General features: G+C 41.6%; 2 long non-coding RNA genes across 2 annotated transcripts in view; both read left to right on the top strand.

Annotated features, from left to right (window-relative positions):
- The window catches only part of LOC135408655 (uncharacterized), a 50,790-nt gene extending 46,657 nt beyond the window's left edge, over positions 1–4,133 (top strand). Inside the window, exon 4 of the long non-coding RNA XR_010427764.1 lies at positions 1,975–4,133. This is a non-coding gene — a long non-coding RNA (uncharacterized LOC135408655). The remainder of the gene's footprint in view (positions 1–1,974) is intronic.
- Positions 1–18,546, top strand: part of LOC135408651 (uncharacterized) — a 123,306-nt gene extending 104,760 nt beyond the window's left edge. Inside the window, exon 3 of the long non-coding RNA XR_010427758.1 lies at positions 17,346–18,546. This is a non-coding gene — a long non-coding RNA (uncharacterized LOC135408651). The remainder of the gene's footprint in view (positions 1–17,345) is intronic.
- Positions 18,547–19,054: the final 508 nt, after the last annotated feature.

Genomic DNA, 19,054 nt, shown 5'->3' with positions numbered 1-19,054 from the left:
GAAAAAAACAGTATTAAACTTGGGCACTGCTGTGAGGTAACTGTCAGGAAATTTTGATTTTCACCACAGGATATCATTAAAAATATTTTCCCTGCTGTGCCACATGAGGTTTAATTAAATATTTGCTCAAACAGCCTGAGTTTCCCCAAATGAAAGGATGTGATGTTAATATATTAGTATAATTTGGATACATGAACCCCTTAAATTTTCTAGTTATCAGAAGTCAAAAAAGAATCGGCCTTTTGAGGCATTTTTTGTCTGGTTTGGAGCTCTGTGTCATGGACCCATCTCCCATCATCAGGGAATAAGATTGTTCTCTTAATGGCCTTTCTCTTCTCTTAATCCAGAAGGATTTTCATTGTGTGACCCTGTAGTGTCACTAACAAATTTTTTCCCCACATACACCACATACCCATGAGATTCACAGTGTAGGGCCAAAGTCATGGATTCATGTTATCTCTCACTCAAAAAGAGTAAAATAAGAAAGTACTGGCCAGCCTACAGATGCATTCAAATATATATGTTTAAAATATAAATATATGCCCACACACAATTTTAAAATAAAAATAAATCAGGAGGCTTCAGGAATTGTTTTGTTTTGGTTTTGGTTTTGAAAAATACTGTGCTGCTATTCTGAATTTTAAGGTGCTCAGAGCTGTTGAGGTTTGTGGTTGGTGGTTCAATGTTTTAATTTGCTTTAGTGTGTGATTTTTCATAAGTATTTTATTTGAAAATGTGTCTTATAGCAAAACAAGTTAATTTCTCCCTTGCAATAATGTACAATTTTGGTTGTTTGGTTTTTTTTCTCTAAAACGTCTTATTCACAAAGATTCTTTTAAAACAAGGAATGAGCTCATGATGAAGTGAAATGGAGATTTTATTGATCCTAAGGCATGTTTGCTTAGAACAAGGCAGAAGAATAAGAAGAGAAAAAGAAAAAAAAGACACTTGGGCAAATGTTCAACAATGCTGATGCTGCAACAAAAATGTGACTGACTCTTTGAATATAGATTTAGATTGAGGAGGATATTAAATTCTGTTAGCTTGAAAATAACCTGAGTGTCAAGTGTCTAAGGCTCCCTTTAGCTGTCTCCTTATCAGTGTTTTATATATAGTTTTTTCTGTGTATACTCCCCAAAATCTAACTAATCTGTCTAATGTACATAGCAAAAATTACGCTGTCAGCTGGCAAAAAATGTTGTGTCTCCTGAGTGAAATGTCATTAAGGGATCACATTTAGAGTTATGATATAGTTGTGAACTATGATTTTTCAAAGTGTGAAAGATCTTGTACAGAATCTTAACAGAACAGCTGAGTGCAAATTAATTTTCTTCATTTGTGATGTCTGGCTGGGTGACTGCTGATGTCATAATTCTACCATTCAATCAAGTATTTATAAGTTTTTAGATCAAACAAGGAATAGAGAAGAACAATCACACATTTGGGAATTCAGATTGGTTCTTGGATATGTTAATGCTGGAGGGGAAAGGGCAGAGGCTCTTCCATGCCTAGAGCTAATGCACTGCCCAGAGGCTGAATCCATCAGCAGCCTGTGCCAGGGCGCTGCATGTGCCCAAGAAAGGCATGAGAATGTCAATTTTATAAAAGAAAGATAGAGGAGGCAAAAGAAAATTGGTTTAAAACCAGCATCTGAAGAAATTGGAATAAGGTGACTGCTTCATTCTGGAGAAAATTGGGTTGTAGTCTCTCCAAATGCAGGAGGGAGCTGAGTCACTCAAAAATGGAGGAGAGCAGCTTACAGAAGAAAGGGGCAAGTGGGATTGAATTGCCGCTTTGGAAAGTGCAAAACATTTGTGTTGTTACTGCAGCAGGGAGGCCAGGGAGCAAGCACATTGCTCTGCTCTGTTGCTGATTTTATTTCATCTTTTTTTTTCAATAAGGAAGGATTTGCTGTTAGGAGCAGTATCAGTAGTCGCTTTAGCTGACACATAAAATGTCTTTTTTTTTTTCCAGTGTTGACACAAGATGAGCTGGGCTAGAGGTAATTCTGATAAAGGCCTTGAGAAAAGGAAATGCGAAACTTTGGAGGCACTTTGAGTCCATATCTTGCTGGGAACTGACCTCCAGGCTTTGCGGAAATTGTACTGTACAGATGGCATTTTCCATCTGAAACCACCTATTGTGGAGGCAAGAATCTGGAGACATGCTCTGTAGCTTCCAGCTCATGCCTGAAATCAGTTAATCTCTCTTCTTGGTTTTCCAGAGCATGAAGAATTTATATTTAGTAAGTTTAGACAGACACTGATTTAATGAGGGAGAATCTTAGGTTGTGACTCTATGCTACAGAATTTTTTTTCTCATGGTTTTAGTATATTTTATTTCCTTCTCCTGGCAGCATATTCTGGTCTTTAGGAAGTAACATGGCCGAGGTCAATCAAATTAGATTCTTGTTGGCTGTCTTATTGAATATATTAAAAAAATATCTTTGATCAAAACAAAAAAATCCTGCCTAAAGTGTTGTTTTTCAGCCTGGGTTTTTTAATTAACCTCGTATAAAACAGGTTGTAGCAGTGAAAGTCGGGAGGTGATAAAGTGCTGAACAGGGACAGGAATAAGTAGCCAGGACACATTAGTCTTAATTAAAGCTAATTAATGCTTAAAAGTAGTCTTTTTACAATAGCTCCTATGCAATGAAACATCAGTCTCAAAGGTCACATTTTTGAACAGCTGAAAAAGTTCCAATGTAACAATGGGGGTTAGTTTAGGTAATTGCATTGCTTCATAAAAATAGAAAACTCTCTTTTGAAGAGGTAACTCAGTATTCTTGAATGACAACTGGCATTAAAGAGCTTTTTTTCACTCCATCATGGGATCCACTGAACTGAGGTTGTATGATAGTGATGCAGTGGCATGATGTGTGGTAAATGGGTCACTGGAAGTTTCTGTAACTTTGACCATGAACTGACTGAAGAAGATTTTACTCTCAAATTCTGCATGTCCAGGACCCTCCATGAACACTGAGCTCACTCAGTTGTACAGCTCAGTGAACCTCAGACCAACAGCATTCTCTGAGCATGTTCAAAATTCTCTCCAGGTCTCTAGTCAGACTGAGAAAGTGAGCAGAGTGGTACTTTTTTCTCCATGCTTGCCTAATTTATTCTCATCCAGCATGCCCTTTTTTATTCATATCTCTTTCATTGTACATTCTGAGTTTATTCAATTCAGTTTTTATTTAATCAGGTGCACTAACCCTTGGAGGTTTTTCTTTTTGCATCAATGTAGTCTCACATTGAAATCAGCTTTCATTGAATTTGACATTTGCTGAATGTTAGAACTAAAAATTACTGAAATCCTGGTATAATTATTTAATTATTTTAGCTAAAAATTCATCTGTCACTTTTGTCATTGTATTTAGGGCATGGATGTATAACCAATAGTTAACTGGATTCCTGTATATTTGTATTTTACGGTAAGGAAAAAACTCAAAATTTTCATATATATTGTATAGTTCTTCCCCAATACAGATACATTTAAATGTTTGTTACAGGCCTGCTGACTGATGGCAGTATCAGTCCCAAAAATGATAAATGTCCAGAGGTAGTGGCAATAAAATGCCAAAGTGTAAAGGAAATTATTCTTAAGAAAACATGTTTGGGAGAGTAGAATAAAATGTATCCTTGTGTTTATAATTGGAAAAAGAGGCTGCATGTATTATTATTTTAAAATACAATCTTTGTTTTAATATTTGCCAGAAGATCTGTGGTTTTGCTGCCTACTGAGATAGAACATTAAAAACAACTCTGTTATCAATGAGTGAAGTTATTTCTTACTATACATTTTCCATAGGCCAGTGAGAGGTACACATGTGAGAGGTGCAGTACAAAACCATACCTATGTGCCATGATATACATGGCTATGTATAAAGAGAGGAAAAGTGAGAGCACCTAGACTAAAACATGTATGATGAGGCTCACATTCCTTTCAGCTGCATTGGAATGTGAATTAGGCCTTTTGACATGGCCTCACAGCTTTTCTGATGTCTAAAATAGCACCGCTTTAGTGCTTCACATGTGGCCATCATTAGACAGGAAAGAATTCTGTGAACTTCACTGGTGTCATCTCCCCACCCTCTTTATACCTTTGACTTGCTGAAATAAAAGTATGTACACCTTAATTTTTTTCGTATGTTCCTTTCTAGGTCATCTTGCAAAAGGGAGTCTCAAAGCCTGGGAAGGGTTCCACCGCAGATGGTCAGTGTATAAGGCCAGGGAGAATTGTTCCTTAGCCAGGGAGAAGGCTTCAGATTTTACAATGAGATTGGGATCCATGAACATCCAAGTGTAGCTCACACTCCTCCCCAGCTCCAGGACTGTGGCAGCGGGAAATGAGATGCACCCTTTGGTTGCAGAACTGCTGTGAATATGGATTTTCTCAACATATCAGATAAAACTGATTGCTTCTTGCATCAACTTTCTTATGTTTGACCAAAAAAAGCCTAAAAATCCTGTTGTTTGGCACTGCGGGGTAAGGTTTATCTCTTTCCCTCATAAGAGGGAGATTAAAGTGTTTGCTTTACTTTATATCTCTCTCTATTTCCCTCCACCATCTTTAGATTTATGAGGCATTGTAAGCTTTTCTGACTGCTTCTGAAAAGGATTCCTGGTCACTGTTGCTCAGAGCATCAAACAAATCACTCATTTCACAATGTCCCCTTTCTTTCATTAGATGGTACTCTTCATTTTTTGTACATCCCTCACACTTCACTACAGTAATTTGAAGGATTTTGCATTCCAGTCTCAAGCAAGAGAAAAATATTTTATTTGTTGTTGTTTTGAGATGTGGATTCAATCAGTTCTGGTCCTCTTTTCTTTGTCACCACATTAAAATCTAAGCTAACTTACAGCTTCCGTATTTTAGAATAGTTGATTTTTACCTTGAAAAAGGAGGACAGACTAACTGACCTAATGATGTCCCTTGTGGCACTGTTTTCTTGCTTCTGTGGTTACCTGAATGTTCATGGGGAAAAATGCATTTTATTTTTGTATAAGATGTTTGGCATTCAGCAATTTTTTTTTCATATTCTTCGCAGTTTAGCCAAATGACATCTATTTTGTTTCAAGGTGAAGGTTTTCCTTTGATGTAAGCTTTGATTGTGAGTCACTGGTGTTTCAGCAATGCCAAATAATAGTGGAAAATAGGTGCATTTAAAATATTACTTACGTAGAGACAATCTGCTCAAAAAAAAAAGTATTTTTTCTTGAGAAAAACAGAGCAGATATTTTATTTATGCATTGGGCTCCTCTCTGTCTAGATCTGGGAAGACCACAGCCTTTTCTGTGTCAACCTTGTGTGGGAGGTGGGATACCCTCAGAGAGATACAAGTCTTGTAATACTCTAAAATATTTAATATTCCTCCTGATCTCCAAGTTAGAAACCAGATAATATTAGCTTGCATTTTTTTTGAAGCAGTCACATAATTTTTCTCTTCAGTCTCTTGGGTGTGACTGGATTTCTCAGCTTGGTGTATCCTTTCTCTAGGACAAATGACATTTGCAGTGGTGGGTGAAAGTCCAATCTAACTGAGTTTCTGATCCGCACCAATGGCCTGAGGAGTGGATGCAAGAAATTGGTCATGACTTACCCCTGATGACTCCATGTCACAGGGTAGTTGTCGTAGTTGTTAGGTTTTGCCAATATAGAAAAGCACACACATACACATACACACACTGCACAAGTGCTGTCTGCGGCCTCCGCACAGCAGAATCCTTTATTAGGAAAGCTAGCCCATATTTTTTCACACACTTTTTTGTAAATAATATAATTTCTACAAAATACTATTATCATGCACCTGCACCATGAACATAGCCAACATTTTTGTCCTTGCACATCTCTATCCTCCCTAAATCTACTTATCAACTTGTCAATTAAATCCCCGCTTCTCAAGGCTGTACTGCTCATGGGAATGGTTAATTAGCTTCTCTGCTTCTCATGGGAACGGTCTTATACAATCCAGTATACTGTACTCCTCTAAGGATTCAACTTCTAGGGGCTCAATGGGCCTGCTGCTTCCTCCCACAACTCCATTTCCCCCAGACAACAGAAATGATTGGTACATCCCTGTTTTCTTCCAACAACCCATGGTAAAAGGCAGATCAGGTGGTCATTGTGCATCTGTTTGTGATCTTATGTTGCAAACACTCCCTTAAGACGCTGGATTTTTGACTTCTAGCTGCATCCTTCATGTTTGTTAGTTTGGGAGTGTAAGTGCCAGGACCCTGGAACAGTAAAACAAGAGAGATCGTGTATCTCAGCCCTCAACAGCACTACATTATTTTCTGTTATACACTCCTCAGGCATGGTGTCTCAGTCTGAAGAGACTAGACTGTTTGCTAAAGAGGTTGAGTTGTGAGGTAGACCAAACTCCTCTCTCTCTGCAATTGTAATGTCAAATTAAGGGGCTTTACTCGAGGAAAATGTGGAAAAACAGAAGAAATAACAACCCTTTATTAAAAGATATATGAATGTTGGCAAAAAAGACAGTAACACAAAACAAAACAACAACAGCAACAACAACCACAACAACAAGTCTAGAGGAATGCTTCTCTATCCTTTAGCACAGTCCTAATTGCGGTCTGCAGGGGGCGCTGTTGGGCCGCTGAAGCTGTAGGACCTGCAGTACCTGGTCGTGGTCAGCAGGGGTGCTGTGGGCTCTAGCAGTCACCTGCGGGAAGAGGGGGATTGGAGAGAGCGGTCCCGGACCGCGCGGGGGAAGCCAAGGAGATGGGGGGTCCTCTCCTCCGTGGGGACAAAAAGGAAGGCAGGCAGCACGCTCCCACGGGAACTCACCGCTGTCAATAGTGGCGAGGACTCACTGCAGTCTCAGGTGGTGGTGTCTCAAAAAAAACTCCTCCTCCTCTCCCGCGGGCAAGCAAAGCTCTCCGATGAAACACAGCAGCTCCGGCAGGCGGGACAGTCAGGCAGGTCGAAACCAGCAGGACAAGAGGTCGAGCTCCCCAGGATTAACAGCCAAAAAGAAAGCTAGACCTCCGATCCCCCTCCCCAACAAAATGCCTGTCTGCACCCCAGGAGCCAGCCACGCACTCTGCCTCTCACCTTCCCGGGCAGAACCCAGCCCCCTGCCTACCTCTCTTCTTTCTCCAAATTGCCCATTAAACCTAGCCTGGCTACATCTTTTGTAATGCTAATAACCTCCCTTCCCCCCCCCCCCCTCCCCCCACTCCGTTTCTTTCCCTTGGAGTGGGGCAGGGGAAAGAAAAATTCCCCTGATTTCCTAATCTATAACATTATCCACCCCTAATTTTTCTTTCCCATGCTGCCACACTTTATCAGATTAAATCTTTGATCCTCATACGTACATGCAGTATTCCAACTATGTACACATCCACTAATAGGTAGATACAAATACTGATACAGGAGCAGAGTTACATACAGATAGAAGTATACAGTTACAGCCAGCTCACCCCAGAGTAAGGTTTCCCTGAGGTATGCACCAAGTTTCTCCATTTTCCTGCATCACCCACCATGTGCAGCTGGGCCCTTGGGCAAAAACAATCCACGAATGGGTTTGTCTTTGCTCGAGGTAGGGTCAACCCAAACCTTTTTCCCTAACACACCCCTCGCGTGAATCACGGGGACCTTATCTCCATCCACGGTGTGGAGGGACTCTGACTGGGCAGGGCCGGCTCGGTTGATGGAACCTCTGGTGTTAACTAACCATGTAGCCTTTGCTAGATGCTGGTCCCAGTTCTTGTCTGTCCCTCCACCCAACGCCTTCAGGGTGGTTTTCAACAGTCCATTATGTCGTTCAACTTTCCCTGCGGATGCTGCATGGTATGGGATGTGGTACACCCACTTGATGCCATGTTCCTCTGCCCAGGTGGCAACTAAGCTGCTTTTGAAATGAGTTCCGTTATCTGATTCAATGCGCTCTGGGGTACCATGTCGCCACAGGACTTGCTTTTCAAGGCCCAGGATGGTATTTTGGGCAGTAGCGTGAGGCACCGGGTACGTCTCCAGCCATCCAGTGGTGGCTTCCACCATAGTAAGCACATAGCGCTTACCTTGGGGGGTTCGTGACAGTGTGATGTAATCGACTTGCCAGGCCTCCCCATACCTGTACTTACTCCAACATCCACCATACCATAGGGGCTTGAGTCTCTTAGCCTGTTTAATGGCAGCGCAGGTCTCACAGTCATGGATAACCTGGGAAATAATGTCCTTGGTTAAGTCCACCCCTCGGTCTCGTGCCCATCTATGGGTGGCATCTCTGCCCTGATGGCCTGAGGCATCATGGGCCCACCGTGCTAGGAACAACTCTCCTTTGTGCTGCCAGTCCAAGTCCACCTGTGACACCTTGACTTGTGCAGCTCGGTCTGCCTGTTCATTGTTGCGATGCTCCTCATTGGCTCGGCCTTTGCGCACATGGGCATCTACGTGGCGGACCCTCATAGTGAGCTTCTCTGTTCGGGTAGCGATGTCTTGCCACGTATCAGCAGCCCAGATGGGTTTTCCCCTGCGTTTCCAATTGGCCTTCTTCCATCTGTCCAACCATCCCCACAGAGCATTGGCTACCATCCACGAGTCAGTGTAGATGTAAAGCTTTGGCCACTTCTCCCGTTCAGCAATGTCCAATGCCAGCTGGACAGCTTTGAGCTCTGCGAATTGACTCGATTCTCCTTCCCCTTCAGTAGCCTCTGAAACTTGTCGGGCAGGGCTCCATACAGCTGCTTTCCATTTGCGCTTCATTCCTACAAGGCGACAGGAGCCGTCAGTGAAGAGGGCGTAGCGTGCTTCTTCTTTCAGTAGTTTATCGAATTCTGGAGCTTCCTCAGCCCGTACCGCCTGCTCTTCTGCTTCCTCATCTGCTAGACCAAAACTCTCACCTTCCAGCCAATTTGTGATGACTTCTAGGATCCCAGGGCGATTCAGATTTCCAATACGGGCACGCTGTGTGAGCAGAGCGATCCACTTACTCCATGTAGCATCAGTGGCATGGTGTGTGGTGGGTGCTTTTCCCTTAAACATCCAGTTCAGCACTGGTAGTCGAGGTGCCAAGAGCAGCTGTTTTTCTGTGCTAATCACCTCAGAGGCAGCTTGTACTCCTTCATAAGCTGCTAGGATCTCCTTCTCTGTTGGAGTGTAGTTGGTTTCAGATCCCCTGTAGCTTCGGCTCCAGAACCCAAGTGGGCGGCCTCGAGTCTCACCAGACACCTTTTGCCAGAGGCTCCAGGAGAGACCTTTATTCCCAGCTGCAGAATAGAGTACATTTTTCACATCTGTCCCCGTCCTGACTGGCCCGAGGGCTACAGCATGTGCAATCTCTCGTTTAATCTGTTCGAATGCCTGTTGCTGTTCAGGGCCCCACTGGAAATCATTCTTTTTTCGGGTAACCAGATAGAGAGGGCTTACGATTTGACTGTACTCCGGGATATGCATCCTCCAGAAACCTATGGTACCCAAAAAAGCTTGCGTTTCCTTCTTACTGGTTGGTGGGGCCATGGCTGTGATCTTATCGATGACTTCTGTCGGGATCTGATGACGCCCATCTTGCCATTTCACTCCCAGGAACTGGATTTCTCGGGCAGGTCCCTTAACTTTACTCTTCTTTATGGCGAAACCGGCTCCCAGGAGGATCTGAATGATTTCCTTTCCTTTCTTGGGAACCTCCTCTGCTGTGTCCCCCCATATGATGATGTCATCAATGTATTGCAGGTGTTCTGGAGCTTCACCCTTCTCTAATGTGGTCTGGATCAGTCCGTGGCAGATGGTGGGGCTGTGTTTCCACCCCTGGGGCAGTCGGTTCCAAGTGTACTGCATGCCCCTCCAGGTGAAAGCGAACTGTGGCCTACACTCTGCTGCTAAGGGAATGGAGAAGAATGCGTTTGCGATGTCAATAGTGGCATACCACTTTGCTGTCTTGGACTCCAGCTCATACTGGAGCTCCAACATGTCTGGATCAGCAGTGCTCAGCGGTGGTGTCTCAAAAAAAACTCCTCCTCCTCTCCCGCGGGCAAGCAAAGCTCTCCGATGAAACACAGCAGCTCCGGCAGGCGGGACAGTCAGGCAGGTCGAAACCAGCAGGACAAGAGGTCGAGCTCCCCAGGATTAACAGCCAAAAAGAAAGCTAGACCTCCGATCCCCCTCCCCAACAAAATGCCTGTCTGCACCCCAGGAGCCAGCCACGCACTCTGCCTCTCACCTTCCCGGGCAGAACCCAGCCCCCTGCCTACCTCTCTTCTTTCTCCAAATCGCCCATTAAACCTAGCCTGGCTACATCTTTTGTAATGCTAATAACCTCCCTTCCCCCCCCCCTCCCCCCACTCCGTTTCTTTCCCTTGGAGTGGGGCAGGGGAAAGAAAAATTCCCCTGATTTCCTAATCTATAACACATGGGGATTTTCTTTTTAAGAAGAGTTCCTTGAGGGGGTCTGCACCATTTCTACTGACAGACTTCTCTGCATCTCGCTGTTACAAATTTCCCAGTGCTAATCTTGTGGGTTTTTTTCTTTTGCTTTTATTTCATTTAATTGATCTTGATTCATTGCAGCCTTTTCCTTTTTCAGCGCTCTGCTGGTGAACAGCTGTCATATAACCCAACAGGTTTACTTTATTTTTGTTTTTCTTCTAAATTGTCTTTTCAAGCCCTTGTTAATGGCACACTGGGCTTCTGGTTTTTGGGACTTTTTTTCTACGTATTTCAGGTCTCCTATACAGAAGGACCCAAAATTCAATGTAGTGTCTTACACCTGCATCACCAGTGTCTCTTAAACAGCTCAGGAGTGCTGTACCTTCACAAGCAGTACTGGGGTGCTCAGGGCTTGTCCAGCTACTGCTTCCTGAGTTGTGTGGGGTAGGAAGCTCCTACTTTTTCTCTTTGTGTTAATGACTGCTTAATTGCAAGCTTATTTTAAATTTGTTCTCTACCACTGTCTTAGATCATATTTATTATTATTTTTTAAGCTACAAATACTGCCGTCGTTTAAAGTATCACCTGGGAATGTAATTAATGTGATTTTTGCACTCTTTCTGTGTCCTTCAAGTGATGTTTTAAAGCTATTTCTGCAGGGAGAGTCAGTGAGTGCATTCTTGAATTTTAATTTCTTACTGGTTTACAGTTACTTAATGTTCTTAGGGAATTTTTCAGTTCTTAGACTGAGGTTGGTTTGGAATAACCTTTCAGTAAAGGTTCTGTGATGCATTAGTGAGAGGGTGGGTAATTATATACTCTTTGCTTCTTTTCCAGCTAGTTTTGCCACTCCCTTCACCAGGTCCTCCCTATTATGTTCAGACTAGCTGCCCCTCTCGTCTCCAAAACCATCCACAGCTGAGTCTTTACATCTCTGATCTGCGCAGATCTTCACACTGTGGTCCACTGTAAGGCCAAAGAAATAGAGGAAGAAGAGGAATAGCTGTTCTAAGATTTGACAGTGCTAATTTCATTCATATTCCTGAGACTAATGACCTTGTGAAGGTTGCCTGTGTTTTTATTTGGGTGACTGTTTGATACTAAATGAGCCAGTAAAGCTCCTTTCGTTCAGGGAGCCTTTGTAAGCTCTATTAATCCTGCTTTTAGAAACAGAAATTTCTAAAGCTTCCAGGCCATATGTTAGCTTACAACCTCATTTGTTATCAGTCACATCAGGTCTACTTAATATTCTTTTACTATGTGGCACATATGTGCACACTGCTATTGCTGGAAAGATAAGATGGTGTTATATGCCAACCGTGCTTCATTTTTATAGGAGATCTCTAACTATTGTGCAGTGACCAGTGTACGAGGAAGTTTAGACTTAAAATCATGTATCCGTGAAGTTTAATTGAAATCTTTTCCTCCATATGCAGATTTACCAGGAATTTTGTTTGGTGGACATGGTTGTATTGTATTTCCATTAAGAAGGAGTTGCTGAGTCAAACATTTCTGAGATTTTTGTAATTAGATTAATCTTATGCCATAATTAATCTGCCAGTTTTTTTGCAGATATTACACTAATGTTTCTGAGATATGTTTCGTTAATCTGTTGCTGAATCACATTCTTACACACTTCCAGGTGTGCTGCTGCACTGATGCTTTTAATTTGCATTTTATTTCCTGTGCTCCAGAATGATCATTTTGCTTTCATCAGCACTTATGGGTAATTTAATACATGAGAAATAAATTTGTTAAGATCAAAGCACTAAGTGTGGTGCTTGTTCCATGCCTTCATTTCTATGGCAGTTAAAACCTTTAGGTTAAACATATGTTGACATAACTTCTGGGTGTATCTTCTGGAGGAAAATGATGTCTTTCCCTTATTGGTAGGTTTGCAATATATTTCGTTTCTCTGTACCTGAGAAGTAGAAAATTAAGACAATGGTATTTACAATGAGTAAAGATCATAGGAGGTGACATAGGAAGCAGCTATGGAAATGGATCCTGTCCCTTTGCTATATAATCTTAAAACTAGTTTGTCTTCATAGTGCAGTATGTCTAGTTTAACTGGATGATTATTAACTAGATGATCATTAACTAGTGGTGGTACTTAAGGTAGAAAGCACTAGAATAAGCAGAAAAGGAAGCAAAATTGCCTAACTGAAACACTGATAAAAGTTAGATGGGATGCAGCAAAAACACAATGTTCTTGTGCCAGTATTATAATACTGAAAATTTAAAGTGTCTCTGTTTTGCCCTCCTGCATTGAATGCTGACTTGTGAATGAAAGTGAATTAAACTCTACTACATGCAAGGGGTTCCTCTTTCCCAGCTATTTGTCATATGCTTGATGCAGTTGTCCTTGCTGAAGAAGTGGCTACTTAAAGGAGGTGTTGGATTTTGCTCCTGAGACTAATCCAGGTTGAAACTCAGAAATTTTGGCTACTTGAGAGTTGATGGCCATATTGAAAGCTATATGATTTTGGATGTCCTGGAAAAATAATTTAGTGAAAGACAAGTCCAGAGCAATGGCACTGTGTATGAGCAGTCAGCTAGGAAAAAGAGAGCCTGGTTATGGGAATTATAAATGCAAGCAACTGTTTGACTTGGGGAGAACCAAATGAGCTAAAAAAACCAGGCCAGAAATAAATGGTCAGAAACAAAGGGAGCCAGTTTGGACTTGCTAAGAGTTTTGTCTTCAGCAAACAACCTTAAGATCATGGACCCAAAAGAGAGAAAATAATACAAAGGTAAAATCTAAACCAGGAGAGCCACTCATCCATTTTGAATGGATAGCAAACTGCTGTAGCTGCCTGGGGAGGAGAGAAGATAAAAAGGAGCCCCTGGGGAGGTTCAGTATCTTGGCTGCCAAGGGCAAAACAGAGGTAGCTGTTCTCTTGATACAACAGATGAGGTTCCTACTGCACATAGAGCAAATGAACCTAACAAAGACACAGGCCTGTAGATAAGAGGGAGAGCTGCCAGGACAATGAAAGAAGGCAGCTATTGGCTGTGGTACAAGTTTCCTTTTGATTGTCATGGAAAAACATCCCCTGACTGGCACGGAACATAAGTCCTTTCTGTGAAGACATTGACACATTTGCTGGAAAACTTGGAGAGCTGAGTGCTATCCATACTTACCAGCTGTGCTTCAAAGGGAGCAGTGCCATGTCTTTTACATAAGACTGCCCAGTGCCCAGGTTGGTATTAGGAGGGAAGATATGTTGTCTTTGGCTGGTGCTGAACAAGGTTTGAGAGGCCTTGGACAAATTGAACATTATTTGAAACGGTGCCTTCATCTGCTGGCTGCTGCTCCTCATGTCTGTTTCTCTTGTGTTCATTGAAGTCCATCTTATAAACTTCTTGCCAGTGGTCATAACTTGCCCTTTCCTGTTTGTGGTTTGTTACTGTATCAGGCTGGAGCAGTTGAATACCTGCAGTGAGATTTTACAAACACTGCAATTCAGTTACAAAAGTCATAACTGGTGAAGTCCCTCACAGTCAAGTTCTTGGAAAATATTTTTAATCCAATTTAATTGAATTAGCAATATGTACACAAAGCAGCAGGTGATGTGCTGGCTGTAATGGGGTATTGATTTGCTGCTTCTCAGGTTCACATGGACCTCCTGAGGTTCCTTTCAACCTGATTGAAGGAGCCTTTCTGTCTCCACAAAGCTCCATTCAGTAGAGCATGTTGGCTCCGCTGCAGGCTAAGTACTGCAAAAGACTGTCTCCATTCTTGTCCATTGAGGGTTTGGATTTATTGGGAAGCTGTTTGCCTGGCTTTTGCAGCACAGATAGTGTTTTTCTGAAGTGAGGATGTCTTGTTATGGATGAAATAGAACCAACTGGGGTGATGTTTAGTTCTCTGGCACCAGGGGAGTTCCATATTGATGCAGACCTGTCTCCTCAGAACAAGCCAGCATCAGCTCTCAGTTGCAGACTTTGGTTGACATGGGTAGTTGTCAGTGTCTATGAAGGCTGAGGTCAGAACAATATCACCAAAACCAGAGCTTTGTATTTGCCAGTGCCAACTGAAAAGCTAGAGAATAATTGACTTAGGAACACCATTAATGCTCAGTTTTCTTACAGCTTATTTCTGGGTTCAGCTTTGTGATTGGAAGGATTTAGTGGCATAACTATGTCAGCCGGTAGATTTTAAATTTTTTTTGTAACTAGCTGACTTAACTACGTCAGTAAAAGCCACAAATGCAGCTGCAGGTAAAAACATAGAAAACATGCATTCTACTGTAATAGCTCATTTCACTTTCTATATTACCTTGTGTTGATGTAGGAGTATTTGCATCATTTTGAGTTTGCCCTATTGGAGGGCAGCAGAAGAGACAAGCAGGAACATTGCTTTAACTCTGATAGCTTAAAGTGAATCTTCCTCCTATCCCTCGAACTGTCTCATCTTCCTAAAAGCAATACTGCCTGTACTGAATGAGAAACTCATCAGCATAGCCACATTAAAACCAAACCCAAACAGCTGGGGAATTGATTATTTTTTGGGACATCTCCCACCAAGTTGAGCAACTCCTATAACTCATCCTGCTGACAAGTCTTGTTGACCTCATTTAGGAAACATAAACCAATTTCACCCAAGCACTGCCAAAGGACTTACCAAATAACCTGCTAGTAACATCTACCTGGAATTAAATATGGTGGTAAAGACAAAAAAGCTGTACAAATGCTACAAAAGCCTGATGGCAAAACCAGCATAAAGCCCTTGAATAATTGCTTCTGTGCTGAGTATTTGTTCTATAAAAAATGTTGAGCACATGTGCTTGCAGCCACACAAATACTCACAATCTTATCCAGTAGGATGATATGAACACAAACCAAGCCCCTATATGAGTGCAGAGCAGGTGAAGATCATTACAACAGCCTGAATCATTTGTGCTGCCTTCCTTTATAAGGAACACAAAGGCAATTAATCCATTCAGGCTGCTAGTGGACACCAGCAGAGAGAAAGGTAACAGCATAATCTGTTAGGGCCTTGGTATGGCAGATGGTGGATTGTGTTTCCACCTGGAGACTGCCAAGTCCTGAGTGAGTCCAGATTTCAGGCTTCAGTCTCTGCCACTGACAGCAAAGGAAGATGATTGCCAAGGGCCAGACACTGTGCCAAGAGCATCTCTTATATGTCTGTCGTTAAAGCTCCTGGGTGTTACGAGACAAACATTGTATGGCAAATATTGAATGGAATATAGAAATTTTTTTAAGTAATTGTTTAGCATTTAAAATAATTGCTTCTCTCTCCCTTGAAAACAAAACAAACAAAAAAATCACCACAACAAAACCTCAATTACAGAAAACAAAAAAAGCAAAGAAACCTGAGAAGCTTCCTTAGGAGACTTAGTTGCCAAACTGAAGCAAGAATATTGGGGCCGTGCTTGGCTGGAAACAGCTTGCTTGCTTGGATCAGAGGATGAGCAGGAAAAGAAGGAAGTGAGGTAATTCCATACAGTTGTACTTCTATCTGAGCAGGTGATCGAGATGTGAATGACATTTAAAATCCATGTTGCTGTATTTCCCTGATAACTTGTTCCAGGAATTGGATGCTGTTCTTGATTGTTGATGTTTGTGCATTGACTATACTCTGTTGTGCCACCTTGTGTCTTTAAGAGACCCAGAGCCATGAGACAGTTCAGCCAGAAGAGTCCTGGCTTTATCAGAATTACAGAGAATTTGCTCTGGATATGTCTGTCCCTACAGTCTTGACTTCTGTAAAGTAGACCTAATGCAGGACCCTGTTTTTCTGAGAACAGAAAGCAGAGCTCATGTATTGATATTGTATTAATATGATACTTAACATAAACCCATTTCCATTTGGGTTTTGTTATTCCTGCCACAATTAGTGACCACTGAAACATCACTGTAAAGACCTAGTTTCTATGAGTAGAATCTTGTTTGCTTTCCACATCTCAGTGGCTGTGAAAAGTTTGAATCAAGTCATCACCCTTTTAACAAAATCTACCACAAAACAATATCCAAAATGTAAAGTCAGTACTGGAAGCAAACATGTACACACACCCCACCTCCAGACCTTGGTATTGCTTAGGGTTAATTACATTAACATATGAGCAATAATTGATTCCCACTTCACTCAAGATAAAAAACATGCGTGGCCTTTTAAATAACAGTGCGTCACTTCCATCACTCACCTGAAAACATGGGATGCCTCATTCCAGACTGTCCAGGCCAAAGGACATGAAAACCTTCCTGTTTCATTTATCTTGCTTTAGTTACTTCATATATTTAGCATGCAGGTGGCTTTTATATTGCTCAGAAGATTTGGATTTGTGGCAGCAGGGGTGGGAGGGCAGGCTGTGCTGTGAGATTTCAAGCACAGACTGGAGTTAAGTAGAAAGATTAGTAGTGGCTCTCATACTCATCTGGGATGTTTGAAGTGGAAACCAGGGAGAGGACAGGTGCATTTCTGGCTTCAGGAGGGTGTCCCAACCACTGGGATACTGGAATGGTGAAGGGAAGAGAAGATGATGAGGGATTTGCAACTTGCTGTCTGTCCTGTAGAGACTGGTGGTAAATAAAAGGCTTGCAAATAATTTTGATCCAAAGAGAGAAATTTGAGATTAAGCAACAACAACAACAACAAAGTAAACACCACATAAATACCTCAAAAAATCTTTTCCTCAGTCTCTTGCTTGGAGAATGAAGGTGATAGGGCCTGTGTGGAAGTACTGAAGGGATACATCTCTATCTCCAGAACAATTCTGTCACAGTAGAAAGCAGTGCTAGAGTTAAACTTTCACAGAGACATTTGCCTCCTGTTTTCCTTCCAGACAGTCAATGCTTGTTGATCCACTTCTGCTGGCACCCTGTTTTAATGATCCCTGGAGCAGTAGAAGAGTAGCCATATGGCTTGCAGTAGCTTGAATTTCAGCATAAAATTGAAAAAGAGAGACTAATTTCCTTTTTTCTTTTTTTCCTAGATAATGCTTTGAACCCTTTTTTTACACGATCTAAGAAAAAAATATGGAAGCTCCCAGGCATTTTCAACACTGTGAAACACCATCTTGAGAGAGGTCAGCACAGGAGGTGTGCCTGGAGGACAGTCCCTTACAGCTGCCCCTGGAGAAGCCTCGATGGGTAGCAAAGCAGATGGCTCAGCTCTGTCAAAGAAAGTCTCCTAAAAACACCAGATTATTGAGGCAATGAGGTTCTGGCTTGCTAACTACATCTGAGATGCTGATGGGCATGGCTCTCTTTCAGCCCTGCCCTTTCTGCAAGACAAAATAGAATTTTAATCCTCCCAAGAAAATTTTATAGTGGAAGTATGTGAAAATGAGGACAGCAACACAGATGGATGTTTGCTAATAGCTGTTTGGATTTGGCAATGTAGGAGGGCTTTTCTAGCTTTACAGTCCCTTAGTATTTGTAAAATTACTTTATATAAAAAGAAAAAAAACAACGCCCTGTGGGTGGTATGCAGGGGTTGTGCTAAAAATGAATAATTTAAAATAATGAATGATTAACCCCTAATTTGCCAGTAGGTAATTTAAATTTCAGGTGTGCACTAAAAAAATGTGAAAATATTACAATTTGGGATTGCAATTTGTGTTCTTCAAGTGAGTCCAAATCTGAACTGGCACTATGTGCCACTAAGAACAGCAAATCTCAAAACAGTATGAATATGTGCATTGGACTTAATGGACTTTCTTTTCAAAGAAGACAAAGTGACTTTAAAATGGGAACTGCAAGTGCACTCTACCTCCTGGGAAAACAGCTCTTACTTTCCCTTTATATAAAGGTCATTGTAAATTGGGAAGTTTAATTCTTGTCCTGCATGTTTTGTGCCACCAGTCATGGTCCCTGGCTGATAAATAAGAAAAGTGAACTAGTTCTTGAAGAGAGGGAGTGAACAGTATAAAATTGGCCAGGTGTTTCTCAGGAGGAGAAACACCTGGCTGCAGTGGGCTTTTTATCTATTTTGAAGTAGATATATTTCTAAGCTACTCGTTACTTTAGTACAAAGAATGACAAATCGTATATTCAGTGAGGGATCAAAGGGATGACACAGGAAAAGAGAGCCTAGATGCAGGATTGCCATTTCTGGGTTAATGGATTACCTGAAAACACAGGCTGCTAAGTTTGGATGTAGCACCTCAAGAAATAAAATTGTTGTTGCCCAAATGAAGTGAATGAGTCTGATTTGTTTCTACAGCTCAAGCACAATAGTACCTGATTTTGCATCAAAAAGTCAGAAACGAATGAAATTAATATAAAAGATCCATGTTTGCAAGTTATCAACTAAGAAAAGTGGAAGAGAGGGACAGTGTCATTGTAAAGAAAAAGGTGTTCAGAAATCTCCATCATACATGAACAACAGATTTTCTTTCAGAAACTCTAGTCCTGCATGCAGTATTTGTTTGGGAAGGAGAGTATCTGAGAAGTTGCTACAATGTCTGTGTGCTAGAGAGCAGTAAGTGAAGCTTTAGTATGTTTTCTAGTACTGCTGTTTGCTTTTACACGTAGCATTACACATGGCATTTTTTTTTCTTCCTGTAGTGTGAACTTCATATATTATAAACAGAAACACGCATGAGTAAGAGGGTTTGTGAAGAGAAGAAGTAAGAATTTACTTGTGTAATGATGTTTAGGTAAAAGATACTTAAGTTAGTTGTTGTTTGGGGTTTTCCAT

Source organism: Pseudopipra pipra, chromosome 2 (assembly GCF_036250125.1).
Source record: "Pseudopipra pipra isolate bDixPip1 chromosome 2, bDixPip1.hap1, whole genome shotgun sequence".
In the NCBI taxonomy this organism is placed as follows: Eukaryota; Metazoa; Chordata; class Aves; order Passeriformes; family Pipridae; genus Pseudopipra; species Pseudopipra pipra.
Note: the sequence above shows the minus strand (reverse complement) of the source record. Positions and strands in the feature narration are given on the sequence as shown.